We start from the raw sequence: 21,311 nt of genomic DNA on the forward strand, positions 1-21,311 counted from the left end.
GCAAGGCAACGCCCTACCACTGCACTATCACTCTGGCCCAGAGAACCCCATTTAAAGAGCGGTCGAGGATAGACTTTTCAGCACCGGAGAGATGCAGCTGGTCCAGCCCCCTGGAAAGAGGGACCTAGAGATTGCTTTTTAGGAAACAGTAGATGGAAGTACAGTGAGAAAGTACAGTAGGTGATGCAAAAGTATAGCAGTTTAAAGAAGGTATAATAGGTGAAAATACACTTCTCCACTCACCTGGTCATAATTTTAAAAAGACATTAACAACCATTAGTAAGGAAGTGAAGAAATTGGAACCTGGGTGCCTTCACTACTGCTGGAAACATACAGTGTCTAAACACTTTACAATGCACGTGTCAAGTTCTCAAAATCTTACTGTCTGTGCTTGCAATTCGGCTGTGCTAGAGAACAGAAAACGAAGCTTCGCGAAGGGCTATTTGCAAGCATAATGCATTATTCAAAGCAGCCCTCAAACCAAGCCAGACACCAATCCAGATGCCCATCTGGGTGAGAAACAGGACAGCAGGGTGGAGCTGCGCCCAGTGGGGTCCTATTTGACAGTCAAAAAGGGGAATGGGGTGCTGGAGCAATAATACCACAGCAGGTAAGGCATTTATTTGCCTTGTGTGTTCAGTCTGTGGCATCTTCTATGGTACCTTGAGGACCGCCAGGAGTGGTTTGAGGGGGAACCAGGCTCAGCAACAGGTTCCTGAGAGTTGTAGATGCAGAGACCATCCGTGGACATTTGCTTCACTTGAAGAACCCCAAGTAGACAGATGCGGAGACAGTCACCAGGGGGTGCGTAGGGCTTTAGAGGGGCTGCATTTGCTTCAGGAGCAGCTGCTGGGGCATGAAGTCTTCTAAAATTAGACACAGGCAGGCGGCTGTTCCACCACCATCCAGGGACAAGCGGGAGCACAGCGGGGTGTGGGGGAACAGTCTGGCCTGATGAATTGTGATGTATGTGGCCTCCAGCTCAGGAAAGCTAAGCATTAAGTTAAGCTAAGAGACTGCAAGTGAGGAATATCGGTGCTTACTGCTAGTCACTCATTTGAGTTTCTGCAAAGTGTGTGTGTGTGTGTGTGTAAACATGCATGTGTTTACAGAAAAATCTTGAGTGTTATTTATTTATTTATTTTTGGGTTTTGGGGCTACACCCATTGATGCTCAGGGGTTACTGTTGGCTCTGCACTCAGAAATCGCTCCTGGCAGGCTCAGGGGACCATATGGGATGCTGGGATTCGAACCACTGTCCATTCTGGATTGACTGCATTCAAGGCAAACACCCTACCGCTATCTCTCTGGCCCTGAGTGTTATTATTTTACATTTGTTTGGGGGCCACACTTGGTTTAATGCTCATGGCTTACACCTGGTAGTGCTTAGGGGACCTTATGTGATGCCAGAGATCACACCTGGGTCATCCATGTGCAAGGCAAGTGCCTTGCCAGATATCTTATTGCTCTTGCTCTCTCTTTGGGTCACACCCTAGTGGTGCTCAGTTGTTATTCCTGGCTCTGAACTCAAAGATCACTCTCGGTGGCTTGGGGACCATATAGGGTGCTGGGGATCGAACCCAGTCAGCTGTGTGCACTGTACTATTTCTGTGGCCCAACTTTTGAGTATTATGGACTTATTTATGAACCTCACTTATGGTATCTGTAGGCTATTGAGGAAATGTTTGTGTTCTAGATTTTTTTAGTATGTTTTTTGTTTTTGTTTATTATATATATATTTACTTTTTTGGTTTTTGGGACACACCCAGCGGCGCTTATGAGTTACTCCTGGCTCTGCACTCAGAAATCGGTCCTGGCAGGCTTGGGGGACCATATGGTTCTTTTTTTTTGGGGGGGGGGTGGTCACACCAGGCAGCACTCAGGGGTTACTCCTGGCTCTACACTCAGCAATCACTCCTGGCAGGCTCGGGGGGCCATGTGGGATGCCGGAATTTGAACCACCAACCTTCTGAATGCAAGGCAAATGCCTTACCTCCATGCTATCTCTCCAGCCCTAGGGGACCATATGGGATGCCAGGGATTGAACCACCATCTGTCCTGGATCAACTGCATGCAAGGCAAATGCCCTATCACTCCGGTGGTAGGGCCTCTCCATCCTCTATTTGTTTTTGGGCCACACCATATGATTTTAGGGCTTATTCCTGGCTCTGTGCTCAGGAATCAATCCTGGTGGGCTTGGAGAACTATAAGGGATGCCGAGGATCTGCTGCATTGCAAGACAAACGCCTTTCTCACTGTACTAACCTTCCAGCCCCAATGCTCTAGGTTCTGTGTCCAGAGCCTGACTTGATACTAAGTTCAGCAGTGCAAAACTTGGGGGGGGGGGGGGGCATCACCGAGCCACACCTGGGGACCCAATAGGGGTGGAGTGGATGCTGCAATACCGTGCTGCGCTACCTGTGTATGTCTCTGCCTGGACTTTCTTGTTGCATGTCCATAATGGTTCCTGGAGTCTACAGAGCAAAGCTGGTTTCTCATCAGAAGCTGCAGAATTTGGTAGTGGGTGTGTTGGCAGGCCTGTGGGCAGAGAGAGTCATGCCTGCATAGTACTGAGCTGTTCTACTGACAATGGGTCATTATTTTGAGGTGTGTGTCCCCCCCCCATCATCCTGCCACCCAGTAATGGGCTCATGGCATCTTCTTGCCTCCTCTCCCTCCCTCTCCTCTTTGGTATTTGCTCTGTGTGCCCCAGACTTAGGAGCAAGCTGCTTCTCACCACCACCACCATAGCCACTTTTCTGTAGAACTGCATGATGCCCCCCCCCCCCCCGAAGGCCCTCTGAATGGGTCTCGGGGACATCCATTTCTTGCTGTCAAATGAAACTGAGATCGGAAACGGGAGGAGGTGTGGGAAGCTTTTTTGGCTTTGTTTTTGGTCCACACCTGGTAGCGCTCAGGAGTTACTCCTGGCTCTGTGCTCAGAAATCACTTATGGTAGGTAGGCTTGGTGGACCGTTTGGGATGCTGGGGATTGAGCCCAGGTTGGCTGAGTGCAAGGCAAATATCCTACCTGCTACCTATGCTCTACAGATCCCCAACCCCTCTACTGAGCTGTAGCACTCTCCTCTCAGTTCCTTCTGAAAAAAATAAATAAATAACGTCCATCCAATAAAACACTGAACCACTGCCCAGGAAAGATCTGAGAGATGCAGTGTACCAACTGCTAAAAGTGTGTGTGTGTGTGTGTGTGTGTGTGTGTGTGTGTTGCAGTCCTCCCTTTGCATGTATGGCCATTCAAGGAAATCTCTTTCATGAGAGAGATCAGACTAAGTAATTTTGGGGCTTTATGGAGTAAAACTCTTGGCGCCTAACAGAGCTTCTGTCTGCCTGGCATCCATTAAATCCTTCTCTTTCTCTCTTATCCCCGAGTTGCTGCAGACAGTGAAGCATTCTGGGAGATTTTCTGTACTTCCTTTTTTTTTGTCTCCCGCCTTCTGGCCAGAGTGGTGGTGCAAGTGGTAGGGCATTTGCCTTGCATGTGCTAGCCTAGGACGGAGTGCGGTTCGATCCTCCGGTGTCCCATATGGTCCTCCAAGCCAGGAGCAATTTCTGAGTGCAGAGCCAGGAGTAACCCGAGTGTCACAGGGTGGGGTCCAAAAACAAACAAAAGATAAATAATTATGTAAAAAATTAATTATGTAAAAACTTTTTCATCTCACACCCAAGGGCAGGCAGGGATAGGCAACCATCGCCACCAGCTGTGACAGTCCCGCATGCTCCCTGCGAGGCTTCAGCTCAAAGCTATGTGGGCTGCTCTGTTTCTGGGGTTCCCTCTCCTTCTCACGCCCAGGAGGATGCCAGCCTTTCTCTTCCTCTAATGAGCAGAGGCCTTGGGGGCACCGGGAAAGGGGGGGGGTCCCCCGGCCGAGCTCTCCACTCCCACCTCAGCTGCCCCTTTGAAGTGGAAGACCAGCCTTTCATCTTCCATGTTTCCACTTCACGACAGCCGGGGCCTTTGATCAGTCCCGTTTTTTTCCTTTCTTTGGCTTCATAATGAATCACTTGGAGGTAAGGAGAGCTCTGAAGTGGGCCCTGGACCAGCGGCAGCTTTGGGGCGCACAATGCTTGCTTGACCTGACTTATCTTGAACAAATAGACTGAGGGAGGAGGCCCTTCCTGGCCCCTCATTGATAAATGTACTCACTGGATAATGTAAACTCAGCTTGGGGTCTAGAAGTAGAAGTGAAGTGTAAATAGAGCTCCCCTGGCCCCCCAATACTTACATGATTCTCTTGTCCCCATTTTTTTCTCTTGATGAGGGACTGAACCTTGTCCTACCTTGTATTTTTGTTTTGTTTTATTTTATCTTTTTTGGTTGTTTGTTTTTGGGGTCACACCCAGCAGCGCTCAGGGGTTACTCCTGGCTCTGTGCTCAGAAATTGCTCCTGGCAGGCATGGGGGGGGGACCTTATGGGATGCCAGGATTCGAATCATCATCAGTCCTAGATCTGCTGTGTGCGAGGCAAACGCCCTACCGCTGTGCTATCTCTCCGGCCTCTGGTTTTGTTTTATTTTGGGGTCAGACATGGGTTGCTCCCTCCTAGCAGTGCTCAGGGACAATTTGGGATGCTGGGTATTGAACCCGGGTTGACCATGTTCAAAGCAAACTAAACTCCCTCCCTGCCGAACTTTCCCTCCAGCCTTGTGTTCCACTTTTGAGGTGTCTCCCGACCTTGCCATCCGGGTTTTCTTAATATGAAATAAAAACAACTTGATACTAAATTCTCCTTCCATATATGAAATCAGCTCCTTGCCTAGCCAGTAAATCTCCAGTAAACGTTTTACTGCTCTTTCAAGCCAGTCAGGAGTATTTTTAGCCTTCACTTCCAGTAGTCTCTTAGTTTGGGATTGGGGAATGCAAACATCTTTTTTAATAATAGCTTATGTAAACTATAATTACTGAGTAAAATTTGCCTGTAAAAGCACTCCAGGATACACTGTGTACTGTGGAAAAAAACCAGTGTATATGTGTGTTCGCTTGACACCAATTGAATAAGTGACTCGTGTTATAATATTTTAGAATAGGTTCGTTTTTATACGGACACTTTCACGAGTCCCCCCTCTTTTTCCCCTCTTTTTGGGCCACACCCAGTGATGCTCAGGGGTTCCTCCTGGCTATGTTCTCAGAAATTGCTCCTAGCTTGGGGGACCGTATGGGACACTGGGGGATCGAACCATGGTCTTTCCTAGGTTAGCTCATGCAAGGCAGACTCCCTACCGCTTGTGCCACCGCTCTGGCCCCCAAGGAGTCCCTTTTTGATCTCTGTCCGGAGCTGTGTTCTTCTTTGGGATGTCATCTTCACAACTCAGTGGCACCCAAGAAACAGCTCAATGAATGTGGCTCTTACCTGAATCCCGACAATATAAATGATGAGAACATAAGTAGGCTTGTAAAAGGATGCAGAGCTGTTACTATCAGTGTTTTGGGAATACCGTGTCACCACACTACACTCAACACTGGTGTCACCCTTCCCTCTAGGTCTCTCACCCTCCAGCTCCCCACATGGCAAACTCAGGTCTGTCATGGACTCTCAGGGGCTGTCCCCAGTTCACCTTCTGTAGCTCATCATGGCCACACACAGGCCCTCTGTTCCAGAAAGGTTGGCCCGCACGCTCACTCCTGCCAATCTATACACCAAACCCACAGATGAATACACCTGTGCACAGGCACACAGCTACCATTCTCATCTCTGTTCGCAAACACGATCATTTCTTCCTGGAACACTCATCACCTTGTCTGTGTCAGATTCCCTAATTTTCTTGGCTGTTGGACTCTTTGTCCCAAGAGAAAATATCCATCATAGCTAACAACAACAACAAAAAAGTATGGGGACCCAACAGTGGGCCTTGCATGAGGCCAACTCACTTTCGATTCCTGCCACCACTTTGGATTCCCTGAACCCAGAACAGAGAGCCAGGAATAAGCCCTGAACATCAACTTGAAACAAAGCAAAAGACTGAAATACCAACCCAACCAAAACAGACACTAAACAAACAATGTAATGAGTAAATTTTATCTTTGAATTACTATTATATATTGCATTAATTCTATTTAATGTTCCTATTAAATAATTAATAATACTTCTAATTTTTTTTAACTTTATTTATTGATTGATTGGTTGTTGGGCCACATCCAGCAGCACTCAGAGATCACTCCTGGCTCTGCACACAGAAATAGCCCCTGGCAGGCTGGGGGACCATATGGGATGCCAGAAATCAAACCAGGTCCCTCCCGGGTTGACTGCACGCAAGGCTAACCTATCGCTGTGCCATCTCTCCGGCTCCTATTTCCAATTTTAATATAGTGATCATTAAGATATAGCTTTGATATAAACAGAAGCTCTCTGGGCCTCTGATCTTCTTGGAATTGGCCACAGCTTATTTGAATATAATTCACTAGCTGGACAAAGCCTGTATTCTAAGAGCATTTCTCCCATGCTGATCTTCATAACCATTTATTTATGTTGGGGAAGGGACCCCTCCTAGTATTTCTTTCCTTTTTTTTTTTTTCTTCCTCCTGGCATTTCTTATCCAGCCAGAGATGCTGTCTGGTGCAAAGTCCTATGCCAACAGGCAGGACCCATCCAGGCTTCAGGGGGACCTGGACCAACCCAGGGAAGGGCCGGACAACTACCGCAGTGTCCCGAGGTCATGCTAACTAAGACTGTAGCTGGCACTGAGCAGCACTACTTGAGAGTCCTTCTGGCTTGGTATTCAGGGAATTGCCCCCAAAGGTGTGGGGGACCCTGTCAGTACTAGAGATTAAACCTGGGCCTTTCACGTGCAAAGCATGCACCCCAGACTCCTTGAGCTGTCTCTCTGGCCCCTTCAGTATTTCTTTTCCCAGTTATTTCTTTTTTTTTTCTTTTTTCTTTCTTTATTTTTTTTAAATTTTTTGTTTTTGGGTCATACCCAGTGGTGCTCAGGGGTTAGTCCTGGCTCTGCGCTCAGAAATTACTCCTGGCAGGATCAGGTGTCCATTATGGGATGCCAGGATTCAAACCACCATCTGTCCTGGATTAGCTGCATGCGAGACAAACACCCAACCGCTGTGCTAGCTCTCCGGCCCCCATTTTCCCAGTTATTTCTCTTCGTGCCTCATCACTCTTAAAAGAACTGAACTTAAAAGTCCAGAGCGCAAACATCTGTGTTCTCTCAGTTTTACTTCTGGATGAGCCCCACCCCCAATTTCTGATTGCAGACCCCTCAGGTGGGGCTGGGCTCATGATCAGTACTTGGCCTTAACAAGAAAGGGTCCACCTGCCAGTTCTTTGGGGGAGTCGGCAGTTTCAGGCCACTCCCCTTTGCCTCTTGCTGGGGGCTTGTGGGCTGAGGACAATCTCAAGAGAAGCGTGGGCAGGGACTACCAAGCAAAGAACAGATGAATGTGGAGCCATGGACTGGGATCTACTAAATGACCCAAGAAGGGATCAATGTGGGACACGAGGAAGACTTCCCACCCCAGGTGCTGTGGGTTCGCTTACTTACCTAATCAACCCAGTCACTCGGGATGTGGGAATCTGGACCCTGAAGATTGGAGCTTTCACCCCATTTCCCTGTCATTGACTTTTCTTTTTCTTTTCTTTTTTCTTTTTTTTTTTTTGGTGTTTTTTGGGTAATCCCGGCAGCACTCAGGGGTTCCTCCTAGCTATGAGCTCAGAAATTGCTCCTGGCAGGCTTGGGGGACCATATGAGACGCCGGGATTCAAACCTTGTCTTTCTGCAGGCAAGGCAAACGCCTTACCTCCATGCTATCTCTCCGGCCCCTGTCATTGACTTTTCTACAAAAGTACATAGTGGAGGCTGGAGAGATAGCCCAGGGGTTACACCTGGCTCTGCACTCAGAAATCGCTCCTTGCAGGCTAGGGGATGCTGGGATTCAAACCACTGTCTCCTGGGTTGGCCGCACGCAAGGCAAATGTCCTACCGCTGTGCTATCCCTTTGGCCCCAGGATGATATTTATTTATTTATTTATTTATTTATTTATTTATTTATTTATTTATTTATTTTGGTTTTTGGGCCACATCCGGCGGTGTCAGGGGTTACTCCTGGCTGTCTGCTCAGTAATAGCTCCTGGCAGGCACGGGGGACCATATGGGATACCGGGATTCGAACCAACCACCTTTTGTCCTGGATTGGCTGCTTGCAAGGCAAACGCCGCTGTGCTATCTCTCCGGGCCCGGTGATAATTTATTTTATTTTACTTTGTTTTATTTTATTTTTGTTTTTGGACCATACCCGGCAGTGCATGGGGACCGTACAAGATGCTGGGGATTGAACCTGGGTCGACCTCATGCAAGGCAAGCGTCCTACCCACTGTACAGATTCCTCTGGCCCAGTCCAGATAATTTTTAGTTCACAGTGGCATTTAAACCGATAAAAGGGGGACAGTTCTGTGGATAAAAGGAGATGAAAGAGGGGCCGGCGAGGTGGTGCTAGAGGTAAGGTGTCTGCCTTGCAAGCGCTAGCCAAGGAAGGACCTCGGTTCGATCCCCCAGCATCCCATATGGTCCCCCCAAGCCAGGGGCGATTTCTGAGCCCTTAGCCAGGAGTAACCCCTGAGCATCAAACGGGTGTGGCCCAAAAAAAAACAAAAAAAAAAAAGAGAGAGAGAGAGAGATGAAAGAGTCTTGCCCCCCCCCCCCCAGGAATGTTTATTTTGGCAGTTGGATTCTGGATATCTCTTATTCCTGTCCTCAGTCCCAGACATTTGGCGTAAATAATGGCAGCATCTTCATTTGAATTTGCCTGGGTGTGATTGATAACAGCATCACGAACACGAAGAGGAATTTCTCTGCTCTTATGATACTTGGTGGGGTATTTTGGGGGTGAAGTAACATCCACCAGGGATTTTAGCAATGGTGGCAAAGAAAATACATGGATTTGTAAACAGACAAAATGCTGGGGAAAGACACTATTCATCCACCTTTTGGGTGGCTTTAAACTTTTTTTGAGATAAAACTGGGAAAGAATGAAGCTGCCTGTTGGCTCCTAAGTTCTTTCAGTCATGCTGTTCACCAATGTTTTGTTTTGTTTTTGTTTTTGGGCCAAACCAGTAACGCTCAGGGGCTACTCCTGGCTCTGTGCTCTGAAATTGCTCCTGGCTTGGGGACCATATGAAACGTTGGGGATCGAACCAATGTGTGTTCTGGGTCAGCGTGTGCAAGGCAAATGCCCTATTGCTGCGCCACTGCTCCGGCCCCTCACCAAATTGTTTTATTAGTCTTGATGGTTATAATGAAGTGTTTGAATGGGGGGGGGGAGCATTTGGAGTTCTTTTTCTTTCTTTTGGCTTTTTGGCCCCACCTGGAGATACTCAGGGCTTACTCCTGACTTTATTCTTAGGGTTCATACTTGGTGGGGCTCAGGGGACAATATATGATGCTGGGATCAAACCCGGGTGAGCTCTCTGCAAATCATAGCTCTACCAATTGTATTATTGCTCTAGCCTGGCCCACACTTGCAGTTTCTGAATCCCGCTTTCACTTCCCCCGTCTTGGGGTGTCTTTGAACTCTGTGTTCTCTGTGAGCCTTGGGAAATGCTCTCGAGGTCCGTCTTGCCTGAGGCTGGCCTCTGGCCCCCAGCAGAGCTGCTTTATTGCAATACTAAAATCCTAAACTCAGGCCCATTCATGTTCCAGCTGCCTGCCCTCTACCTCTTGCTTTGGACCTTTCTGGAGAGGAGGAGGCAGGATCTGCTCCCCATTCCAGACCCTACCTGTGTACAGGACCTCAGATTAGTTGGTCCAGGAGTCTAGACCAGTGGGTGTCCTGGGGGATGCACAGAGGAGGCTTTGAACATAAAGGTTCGGTGACAGGCAGTTTTTGACAGTGGTGTCCTTGTTCTGGCCCATCAGACTTTGAGAGGGGACACAGGTGTGGCTCTGCTGAAGTGGCTCAGCCTAGAGGAATCGGGAGGGAATGGGGGTGAAGGTAAGCATAGAGTCGACACCCACTGGTGTCTGGTAGGCCTCCTAGCCCATATCCTACATGTGGAAACTGTCACAGGAAGTCATTTTGCTGCTCAGAAACTGTGTCAAAGGGAGCAGATAGGAATTGGCCACTCTTCCTTGCTCCCCGTACCCCAGCTTCTGGTCTTCCCTCCAGGCGGGGGAAGCTGTTTTGTGCCAACTTTGTTGGGGTGCTGGTGTCCCAGGAACTTTGAGGGTGACATTGGTAGAAGTGTTCTTAAGGCCCATTATCCCCAAATACGCCATCAGTAAGTAACTAGAACTTTCGCTGAGTTGTTTTCACTGTTGATTCGCATAAAAATCCCTCAAGGTGTGCTCACTTCGGCAGCACAGATACTAAAATTGGAACGATACAGAGAAGATTAGCATGGCCCCTGCGCAAGGATGACACGCAAATTCGTGAAGCGTTCCATATTAAAAAAAAAAAATCCCTCAAGATAGGGGTCAGAGCAGTGGCGCTGAGCAGTAAGGCGTTTGCCTTGCCTGCGCTAGCCTAGGACGGACTGCGGTTCTATCTGCCGGCATCCCATATGGTCCCCCAAGCCAAGAGCGATTTCTGAGCACATAACCAGGAGTAACCCCTGAGTGTCACCGGGTGTGGCCCCCCCCCCAAAAAAAAATCTCTCATGGTAGAGGAAGTAAAGTCAAGACATTAGGACACTTACCTGCATGGACTCTTGATTCCAGAGTCATCCTCTGGGGCCGGAGAGATGGCACAGTGGGTAGGGCGCTTGCTTTGCAAGGTGGCCCTCCTGGGTTCTATCCCATATGGTCTCCTGAGCCCTGCCAAGGGTCATTCCTGAGCATCCCCAGGTGTGGCCCCAAAATAAAATCAAAAGTAGGTTTTCCAATCAGTGAAGAATTTGTGGACAGCTGACAGGGCCTTTGTGCTTGGTGCTAGGGTGGGGGGGCTGCTCTTATCTCTTGGGGTGTATGGGCTGGGAGTGGGGGCAACTTGGGTGAGAGCCCTTGCACCAAGCAGATGAAACCCAATTAGTAGAAAAAGAAGTGGAAACTCAGCTCTTCTCTTACCCAAAGCCCTCTTGTGTGCTGCCAGAGCCCCACCTGGGGCTAAATCATCCAAACTAAGATGGGGGTGCTTCAGTGATATGAAACCCACTTAGGTGTCCTGATCCCCAAGCCCAGCCTAGCCCCCTAGACCTGCTGGCATTCGACCCGATGGTGTCACTCCTGGATGCGGTCTCAGCTCAAGTGGAACTGCTGGGGTGTGTGCTAAATCAGTAATTTGGGGGGGGGGTGGCTGGAGAGATAGCACAGCGGTATGGTATATGCCTTGCACGCAGCCAACCCACGATGGATGGTGGTTCAAATCCCGGCATCCCATATGGTCCCCCGAACCTGCCAGGTCTGATTTCTGAGCGCAGAGCCAGGAAGGAGTAATTCCTGAGTGCTTGCCAGATGTGACCCAAAAACAAAAACAATGGTAATTTGGATCTTCTGTGGTGAGTGAGCTCAGCCTGGCTGTAGATTCTTTCTCTCTGAGTTGCTGTAATGTGAATTGCTATAACCTCCTTCCCTAGGGACGTGAGACCATGGGCCCACTTTCTCTTTAGGGTCTCACCTAGCTGTGCTTAGTGAGCGGCCAGTAGGAGCTTCAGTGCTGCCAGGATCGGACCCAGGGCTTTGCGCATGCTAACCATGTGCTTTCTCCATTGATCTATTTTCCTTAGCACCACGGACTCCTGTTTTGGGGAAGGACCCCACTTGGCAGTGGTGGATGCATATGGATCACTGTTGTGGTTGCTCAGAGGGTGATTGGCAGGACCGTACACAACTGGCTCCTGCGTCCAGTCCTTGGGCATCTCCTAACTTCCATGACGTATTTTATTGTTTTGGTTTTTGAGTCACACTCAGCGGCACTCAGGTGTTACTCCTGGCTCTGCAGTGAGAAATCACTCCTGGGGACCGGAACAATAGCACAGCAGTAGGGCGTTTGCCTTGCATGTAGTCAACACATTTTGACTGTGTTTGAATCCTGGCATCCCATATGGTCCCCTGAGCCTGCCAGGACCCGGTTTTAATCCCCTGGTGTCCAATATGGTCCCTCAAGTCAGGAGCGATTTTTGAGCGCATAGCCAGGAGTAACTCCTGAGTGTCATTGGGTGTGGCCCAACCCCCCCCCCCCAAAAAAAAAAAAAAAATACGATACCCTGCCTGTAATGTATTGATTGAAATGGAATCCCAGTACTGAAAATGCTCCTCCAATCCCTGCCAGGAGTGATCCCTGAGTGTGGAGTCAGGAGAAGTCCCTGAGTACTGCTATGTGTGGCCCCAAATTAATTCATTTTTAGGACCACAGCCAATGATGCTCAGAGGTTATTCCTAGCTATGTGCTCAGAAATCACTCACATTGGACACCGGGGAATCGAACTGCTGTATGTCCTAGGTCAGAGGCATGCAAGGCAAACGCCTTGCCACTTGTGCCATCACTCTGGCCTCCAAATTAATTAATTTTGGTTTCTGGACCTCACCCACCAGTGCTCAGGGCTTACTCCTGACTCTGCACTCAGGAATCCTTCTGCCAGGCTCAGGGGACTATATGGGGTGCCAGGGATAGAACCTGGAGTGGCTTCCCTCAAGGCAAGCTCCTATTCAGCTGTACAATCATTTCGGCCCCAGAGAAAAAAAAATTTTTTTTTTTTTGGTTTTTAGGCCACACCCGGCGGTGCTCAGGGGTTCCTCCTGGCTGTCTGCTCAGAAATAGCTCCTGGCAGAAACGGGGGACCATATGGGACACCATATGGATTCGAACCAACCACCTTTGGTCCTGGATCGGCTGCTTGCAAGGCAAACGCCGCTGTGCTATCTCTCCGGGCCCCAGAGAAAATATTTTAATTACTAGTTTTCCTTTTCAAATGAATCAGTTTGTTTTCTTGAAACTTTTTTTTTTTTTTCCAGAATAGAAACTGAGAATTCCAGGCATTCTGCCATTCCTTTAGGGCTGTGTCCCCCAGGCTCAGCCCTACAGTGTGTCCTTTCTTCATCCCCCCACCCCCCAAGCTTTCAAACCTGTTGAGCTATAGCACATATTCAGTCCTGGGTAAATTCTGTGGCTGAATAGCCCAGATCTACTGATGGGCATTTTGGGGGAACCCCTGCTAGTCTCAGGGGACCTCTTCCTTTCACCTGTTCTACTGGAGAGGGCCTTGTTCTCCCTCATTTTCTTTCTGCCCAAGCCCCCGCCAAGTGAATACTTCACCTATTCCAAGCCAAGCCGTCTGTACCCTCTCTTGCCCTGGCAGCCCTTACTGCCCCACCTCCTGGTTTAGTCCAGGAGCATCTCTGCAGGCCCCTGCCCCCCCGTAATGCAGCATGAGCTGCTGCAGAATTTATGTCCCACAGGAAAAAATTATAATGGAGATAGGCCACTTGCAGGACACAGATCTTCAGCCTCTGAGTCAAACTGGGCTTCCGTCTGTCCTTGCTCCCAGACTTTTCCTCCTTACATGAATGAGTCAGCTTGGGCTGTGTCACAGAGACACACAGGTGGGGGTGCAGAGTGACACAGACACATGTATGCCCCCCCCCTGGTGAGAGGAAGCTGGGGGCAATAGTTCGACGCTTGCAAAGACAATGTCTTCATGTTCACAGTTGCTTTCTTCTGTGTGTGTTCTCTGTGTGAGTAAGTTGATGTCACTGAGTGTGTGACGGTGAGATATGTCTGACTTGCATGTGTCTGGTTGTGATTGTGTCTGTGAGTATGATTGCACATGCGTGTGTTTGAATGACTGACTGTGTCTTTGAGTATCTATGAGTGTCTGTGGATACCTGCTTGTGTCTTTGAGAGTATAATTGCATATTTGGTTTTGTTGTTATTGTTATTTGTTTTGTTGTTGTTTGTTTGTTTTTGGGTCACACCCAACAGCGCTCAGGGGTTACTCCTGGCTCTGTGCTCAGAAATCACTCCTGGCAGGCTCAGGGGACCATATGGGATGCTGGGATTTGAACCACCGACCTTACCTCCATGCTATCTCTCCGGCCCCATAAGAGAGTTTCATATTTATGGCTCTGGGACCTTAGTTTCGGAAAGGCTAGTTGGAGGCCCTGCAAGACAGTCTCTATGTCTCAACCTTGGAGTCAGGAAGCTGGGACAGGTGACAATTTTAAGTGCTTTAGAAGTCGGACACCCAAAACGGGAGAGCCTGGGACAGAGAATTGTTTCTGAGGCTGCTGGAGGGCTGCAAGTTCTCATCCAGTGGCGTCTGTTTCGACTTCACAATTTTACTGTGTAGTTGTGACCCTTGATCATATTATTAGCAGTTGGTGATAAAAAGTTGTGGCTTTCTTTTTTTCTTCTTCCCTCTTTATGAAGTGACGTTGAGGCTCTCAAGAAAGGTCTAGAAGTGCTCAAAATAAGTCCAGTGAGGGCAGGCCAGGGTCTGATCTCCCCCCATCCCGCCTGCGTGGACAAGAATGACCTTTGTGTAAAGTGTGGTTTCCAGACTGGGCTGAGCTGAGTGTAGAGTTGTGAATGAAGACAGACAGACAGACACAACTTACCCTCACAGGTCCGGAGCGGTGGCGCAGCGGTAGGGTGTTTGCCTTCCACGCAGCTGACCTAGGATGGACTGTGGTTCGATCCCCCACTCATGCTTACATATATACACTCATACTCTATTATAATATACTCACACAATTACGCAGACCCTCACATTCTTACATACATGCTCCTCTCACACACAAGCCCTTACATAGGCACTCACACACACTAACATTCTTACAGTTTTACATTTTTACATACTTTCATTTCTACACACAGATACATTCACTCAAATACTCATCTACATTCTTTTTTTGTTTGTTTGTTTTTGTTTTTGGGCCACACCCATTTGATGCTCAGGGGTTACTCCTGACTAAGCGCTCAGAAATTGCCCCTGGCTTGGGGGGGCCATATGGGATGCCCGGGGATTGAACCAAGGTTGAGATTTTTCCTTGGCTAGCCCTTACAAGGCAAACACCTTACCTCTAGCGCCACCTCACCGGCCCCTCATCTACATTCTTGGTCTAAAACGCCTACTCATTCACACGCACACAGATTCATCTTCATATCCACACGATCATATTTACATACATGGATTGATTCACCCCACATCTACACTCATGGCCAGAGAGGCACACACATTCTGTCCCATCTTCTGCCTCTGACCCCTGCCAGTCCATCTACATCTCAATCACTTTCCATCTTTTTTGTTTGTTTTTGGGTCATATCCAGCAGTACTCAGGAGTTACTCCTGGCTCTGAGCTCAGAAATTGCTCCTGGCAGGCTTGGGGGACCATATGAGATGCTGGGATTTGAACCACCGTTTGTCTTGGATCAGAGTTGTACAAGGCAAACGCCCTATCGCTGTGCTTTCTCTCCGGCCCCAATCTCCCTCTTTTTTTTTTTTTTTTTTTTTTAATATAGACAATTTATTTCTCTCCCATTGAAAAGAGCAGCTGCTGAGTTGTATGAAATTGGGGCCTCAAACCTGCTCATCTTCAGTTAGGAGAAATATTTAAGGAATGTTTTTGATCCTGTCATGGACCATTTCCCCTGACTGGCCTCAGGATGAGTTGATTTTTGCATCTGGGAGGCACAGTGCGTGGCTAACCCACACCTAAATAAAATCTGGGGGCTGGAGAGATAGCACAGTGGCGTTTGCCTTGCAAGCAGCCGATCCAGGACGTAAGGTGGTTGGTTCGAATCCCGGCGTCCCATATGGTCCCCCGTGCCTGCTATTTCTGAGCAGATAGCCAGGAGTAACCCCTGAGCACTGCCGGGTGAGGCCCAAAAACCAAAAAAACAGACAAACAAAAAAAAAATAAATAAAATCTGCCTCCAGAATGGCCGAAATGCATTGTAAACAGTAAACTTTTCTTTAGTTATGACAATCTACTTAAACCCTTTTATTTATTTTTATTTTTGAGGGGGGCACACCTGGTGAAACTCAGGGCTTACTCCTTGCTCTGCGCTCAGAAATCACTCCTGGATTGGGGGACCATCTGGGATGTCGGGGATCAAACCTCAGTTCATTCTAGGCTAGCGCTTGCAAGGCAGATACCTTACCTCTAGCACCACTGCACCAGCCCTCCACTTAAATTTTTTGAGATGATGGTTGTAGAAAGCAGAACCTGTTTCAGTGCTGTGTCCTTTTACCCTCTGTGTGGTCAGGGTAGGGGTCCCTTTCTTTCTGTGGCTGCCCCCAACAGCTGTAGCGAGTAGGACACTTGCCATGCACACTTCTGAGCGATGTTCTTTCCTCGACATCTTGCATGTTACTCAGAGCCAAGCCAGGAGTGATCCCTGAGCACAGAGTCTGAAGTAAATCACTGAGTCTAGCCAGGGGTAGCCTCCAAACAAGCCTGCTGGGATTTAAAAAATATACATATTGATGAATAATCATCAAGTTCTCACATAATCTAAAGTGGTTTTGATTGTCTTTTAATGTAACATTTTTTAAATGATCTGATTTTTATATTGCAGTTGCTGCAGTCACAAAGGCCCATTTTTATTTCAGGAAAAAAATAAAAAAATAAAAGAACTTATTATTATTATTATTATTATTTGCTTTTGGGCCATATCTGATGGTGTTCAGAGCTATCTCTTGGCTCTTCACTCAAAATTACTCATGCCATTGGAGCCATAGAGATAGCATGGAGGTAGGGCATTTGCTTGCCTTGGATGCCGAAGGATGGTGGTTCAAATCTCAGCATCCCATATGGTTCCCACCCACCCACCCCCACCCTGAGCCTGCCAGGAGCGATTTCTTTCTTCTTTTGGTTTTTGGGTCACACCCAGCGGTGCTCAGGGGATACTCCTGGCTGTCTGCTCAGAAATAGCTCCTGGCAGGCACGGGGGACCATATGGGACACCGGGATTCGAACCAACCACCTTTGGTCCTGGATCGGCTGCTTGCAAGGCAAACACCTCTGTGCTATCTCTCCGGGCTCCAGGAGCGATTTCTGAGTGCAGTCAGGAGTAGCTTCTGCGTGCTGCTGGGTATGAACAAAAAAACCAAACAAGCAAACAAACAAACAAAAGGAGATGGAAGGGAAGTGCCACAAAAGTGTTCAGAGAAGATGAATTCAGATGAAACCTGAAGGAGGACTGAATGGAGGAGGTGGCAGTTAGTAAAAGCTTCACGGATTCTAGGGGCTTTGTATTCTAAGGCAGTCGGGAGAGGAAGGAAAGTGAGAATAGTTTTTTGCAGAATGGGGACCAGCCTTGTGAAACTGCCTACATTGAAAATCTCAGAGCTTGGGAAGAGAAACTCTGAACAAAGACAGGAAAGGGAGTCGAGGCCAGATGTTGGTCTTGGCTGCAGACCCTCGGAATGGTATTTTCTCAGGGGCTGCAAATCCCTCGAAGCTCGGGTTCAGGAGAGGTTGGCATCCTGAGAACAGTATGGTGGGGGGTATGGAGATGAGCGAGGGCACTGCGGGGGTGCCAGAGTCACACATTGGTCCTTGTCGAAGTCTGTGGAGCCTCCTTCACGCATCTCCCTGCTAACACCCCTCAAGGCCTAGAGTTCCAAGTTCAGCTCCTCAGAGTAAGCTGTGTCCCAGCCCCAATAAATTGGGGTCAGTGGGCCGCTGATTCTGGGGTGATGGGTCAGTTGGGTAACCTTACTGTGAGGCCAGAGGGGAGCAGTGGCCTAGGGTCTTGGGTTCAGGACACTCTCCTTTCACTGATCATGGGGTAGGAGGGACAGATAGACTGCAGGGTAAGGGGCCTTGGGACACTGCTGTCACCCCTCTGGCTTTACATCTGCCTCTATTTGAATATCTCTGCCGGATACTGTGTGTGTTGGGTATGAGGCTGTGAGACTGAGAGTGAGTGAACTTGCAAGACAAGTGTGTGAGAGCGTGTCATTGAGTGACTTGTCTATCAGTGACTGTGACTGCGAATGAAAGTGAGTTTGTGTGACTGTATTCAATTGAACATCACTGGGTGTGAAGATTGTGCCACTGAGTCAGTCAGTGTGTGATTGTCGGAGGTTGTCTACATTCGGGGGTCGGGTTTTCTCAGTCTTGTCAAATGAGGGAATCTAGGGGCCGGCGAGGTGGCGCTAGAGGTAAGGTGTCTGCCTTGCAAGCGCTAGCCAAGGAAGGACCACGGTTCGATCCCCCGGCGTCCCATATGGTCCCCCCAAGCCAGGGGCAAATTCTGAGCGCTTAGCCAGGAGTAACCCCTGAGCATCAAACGGCTGTGGCCCAAAAAACAAAAAAAAAAAAAAAGAGGGAATCTACATATAAGTCCTTTCCTCCAGGGTCCTTAACCCCCAGCTCAGAAGTTTCCTTTTTTTCCCCCCAAGCCTGTTTTCTTCTCCTCCATTCCCTCTTTTCTCCCATTTCTTCTCATCTCTCTCCCTCCCTCTCCCCTATTTTTCATCTCTCCCTCTCTCTCCCCTACTTTACATCTCTCCCTCTCCCTTTCCTCCTCTACCCCAGTTCCCCACCCTTTTGTCCTTTCCTTCTCCCTCCTTTCCCTCCCCTCTCCTCCCCTCCATCTCTCCTCCTCCCCTCTCCCCTTCATCTCTTACCCTCCTCCCTCTTGCCCTCTCCAGTCCTAGGCTGTGTCCTCCTCTCACCTGCCCCCCTCCAACCCTACACCCCCTCCCATGGGCTTCTGTTCTCCACATAGAACCTCAGAGAACCTTGAGGAATGAGGCAAGGTGAACAAGTCTATACAGCCAACAGGTAACAAGGCTCATTGGGCCCAAGATCGGGAAGCAGGGTGGAAACCCCAAGAGTGTTTGAGTGAAACAGTCTTTTGACGCCATGAGTTGGTTGGGGGGGGGGGGGCTTTGTTCCGGGACTGGAGCCTGTGGTTGTGATGGTAGTCACCATGGCAACCAGTGTTGCCACACATCTGCCATCTGATGAAACGGCTCCCAAAACTCAGGGGTCCTCGCCTCACCCCGATCTCCTGCCAAGGGCTCGGTGACACGCAGGCCAGGGGCAGGTGGCTCCGTGCCACTCTGAGATGTTTGCTTTGCAAGCTTACTCTTGGGGGACCAGTGCCCCTGGAGTTGGTCTAGAAGCTGACACTTGACCCTGATTGCAGAAGAGCAGAGGGCAAGAGAGGGGGCCATCTTCGGGGAGCTCAGTTTCCCAACCACCAAGAACTAAATACTAGCCTCGATGCTTGTTTGTTTAAACCAGAACTTACGAACGAGGGCCTCAAGGCCAACCGAATCAGGCGGGATGTCTGAGGGTTACAGGGAGCTCAGGGCCGGGACTCTGGGCATGTCCTTTAAAATGGAAAGTTCCAACTTGCTCTGGGGCCAGGATCCTTAAGAGAAGCTCGGTCTGGCTGGGTTTTCTGGGTCACTGTATGTTTGTGAGTTTAATACCTTGTCACTGTGCTGGCAGCTGTCCTTGTTTTCCTGGTAAATATTCAGAAGGCTTTTTCTCTCCTTTCTGTGACAAAATCCTGTTTGTCTTTGGTGTGGGGTGTGGGGTGTGTGTGTATGTGTGTGTGTGTGTGTGTGTGTGTAGAGAGAGAGAGAGAGACAGAGACAGAAACAGAGATAGAGAAACACACAGAGACACATACTTACTTGTAGGATGATTGGCCCATCTGGGGTCCTTGGCCTCAGATGTTGAGAATTTGAGCCTTATGGTGCGTGCCTTCAGGTGCAGTCAGGTGGGACCCATTGGGCAAACATAGACATGGGGAACCATCCCCCCACCAAAGACTGAGACTTATGAAAACCTCACAACCCTACCTGACTCAGAAATCTTGAGGTTCTCTCTCTCTATAGAACCAGGGAGTTAGGGGTGAAGGGCTGGAAGGCCTAGGTTTGATCCGCAATACCACCAGGAGTGACTCCTGAGTAGTGTTGAGTATTACCCCCCAAAAAACAGATTCATATACAGGGTTCAGAAGGGATACAGCCTTAATTCTTTTGTTTGTTTGTTTGTTTTAGTTTTGTTTTTGGGCCACACCCAGCGGTGCTCAGGGGTTACTCCTGGCTATCTGCTCAGAAATAGCTCCTGGCAGGCACGGGGGACCCTATGGGACACCGGGATTTGAACCAACCACCTTTGGTCCTGGATCGCCTGCTTGCAAGGCAAACTCCGCTGTGCTATCTCTTCGGGCCCCACAGCCTTAATTCTAATAATCATAGGTGAAGCTTGTTTTGATTCCTCACGGGACATAAAGATTATTTATTTAGCACACAAATTCCTTAAAATGGGAATGGAAAATGCAAAGAGTTGAGCCAGACTCAAATGAGAAGGCGAAATTTGAGGGGCTGATGGGAACAGGTGTTGACAGAATCAGTCCTGTATGCCATGTGCTGAGAAGTCACATGATGATCACCCCATGTCTCCGACCTGCACTTTGTGTCATGTGTGGGAGGAAAGACATGTCCCTTGTAGTATATCCTCTTGTTTCTTTGAACTTTGGGGGTCTAATGTTTGAATTCAAACTTGTTCCTCATTCTTCCTTGTGCTTATATTAAAAAAAAGTACCAGGTGGGTTTGAAATGCTGGATGCATAGATTAGTATTGAAAACCATGGTAACTAAAATAAAATGAAAAAATGAGAAGGGAATAACAGATATTTAAAAACCGAGTCAAGGGGCTGGAGAGATAGCACAGTGAGTGGTAGGGTGTTTGCTTTGCACGCGGCCAACACAGGACGGACCCTGGTTCCATTCCCGGCATCCTATATGGTCCCCCGAGCCTGCCGAGAGTGACTTCTGAGCACAGAGCCAGGAGTAACCCCTGAGCACCGCCCGGTGTAACCCAATAACCAAATAAAAAATAAATAAAAACAGAGTCAAACAGTCCCAAGCAGTGTGACAGGCCACTTGAAGAGAGGCCCTTCTGTAGGGCTAGAGAGGAATAACCAGCATGTGTCATTTTTTTATTTCGTTATTGTTGTTAGTTGTGGGGGCCACACCAGTGGGGCTGGGGGGGGGCTGGACCCAGAAACCTGAACACATGAGACAAATGCTTTATTGCTGAGCCAAGGCCACATCCCAGACCCCACAATTCATTTCATGAATATTTTGGGGGAGAGTCACTCATTCCCATTTATGCTCCAGAAATATGTGGTGCTGAGATTCCAACCTGGGCATCCCAGGCTCCAACCTTGGAGCTTTAAGACAACTCCCATTCCCTTGATGGTGCCAGGGGTTGCGACTCAAGGACCTCACAGTTGCGAAGCAAGCGCTGTTCTGCCGAGCCCAATATCCATTTTGGAGATAATGTTTTGCTTTGTCTTTCTCCTCCAGTTGTACTTCACACTTGAATTTTGAACTCTGCCCTAGGGAGTTACTGAAGATGTGGTCATTGTGATGTCAGCC

General features: G+C 48.7%; 1 protein-coding gene and 1 non-coding gene across 4 annotated transcripts in view; both read left to right on the top strand.

The window, feature by feature from the left end:
* The window catches only part of VGLL4 (vestigial like family member 4), a 137,127-nt gene that overhangs the window by 89,569 nt on the left and 26,247 nt on the right, over positions 1–21,311 (top strand). The gene's annotated exons all lie outside the window — the stretch shown is intronic.
* LOC125998319 (U6 spliceosomal RNA) lies at positions 10,306–10,412 on the top strand. The gene has a single exon (XR_007491910.1). It is a non-coding gene; the product is annotated as a U6 spliceosomal RNA (small nuclear RNA).

The sequence above is a fragment of the Suncus etruscus genome, chromosome 20 (assembly GCF_024139225.1).
Source record: "Suncus etruscus isolate mSunEtr1 chromosome 20, mSunEtr1.pri.cur, whole genome shotgun sequence".
NCBI classification, from domain to species: Eukaryota; Metazoa; Chordata; class Mammalia; order Eulipotyphla; family Soricidae; genus Suncus; species Suncus etruscus.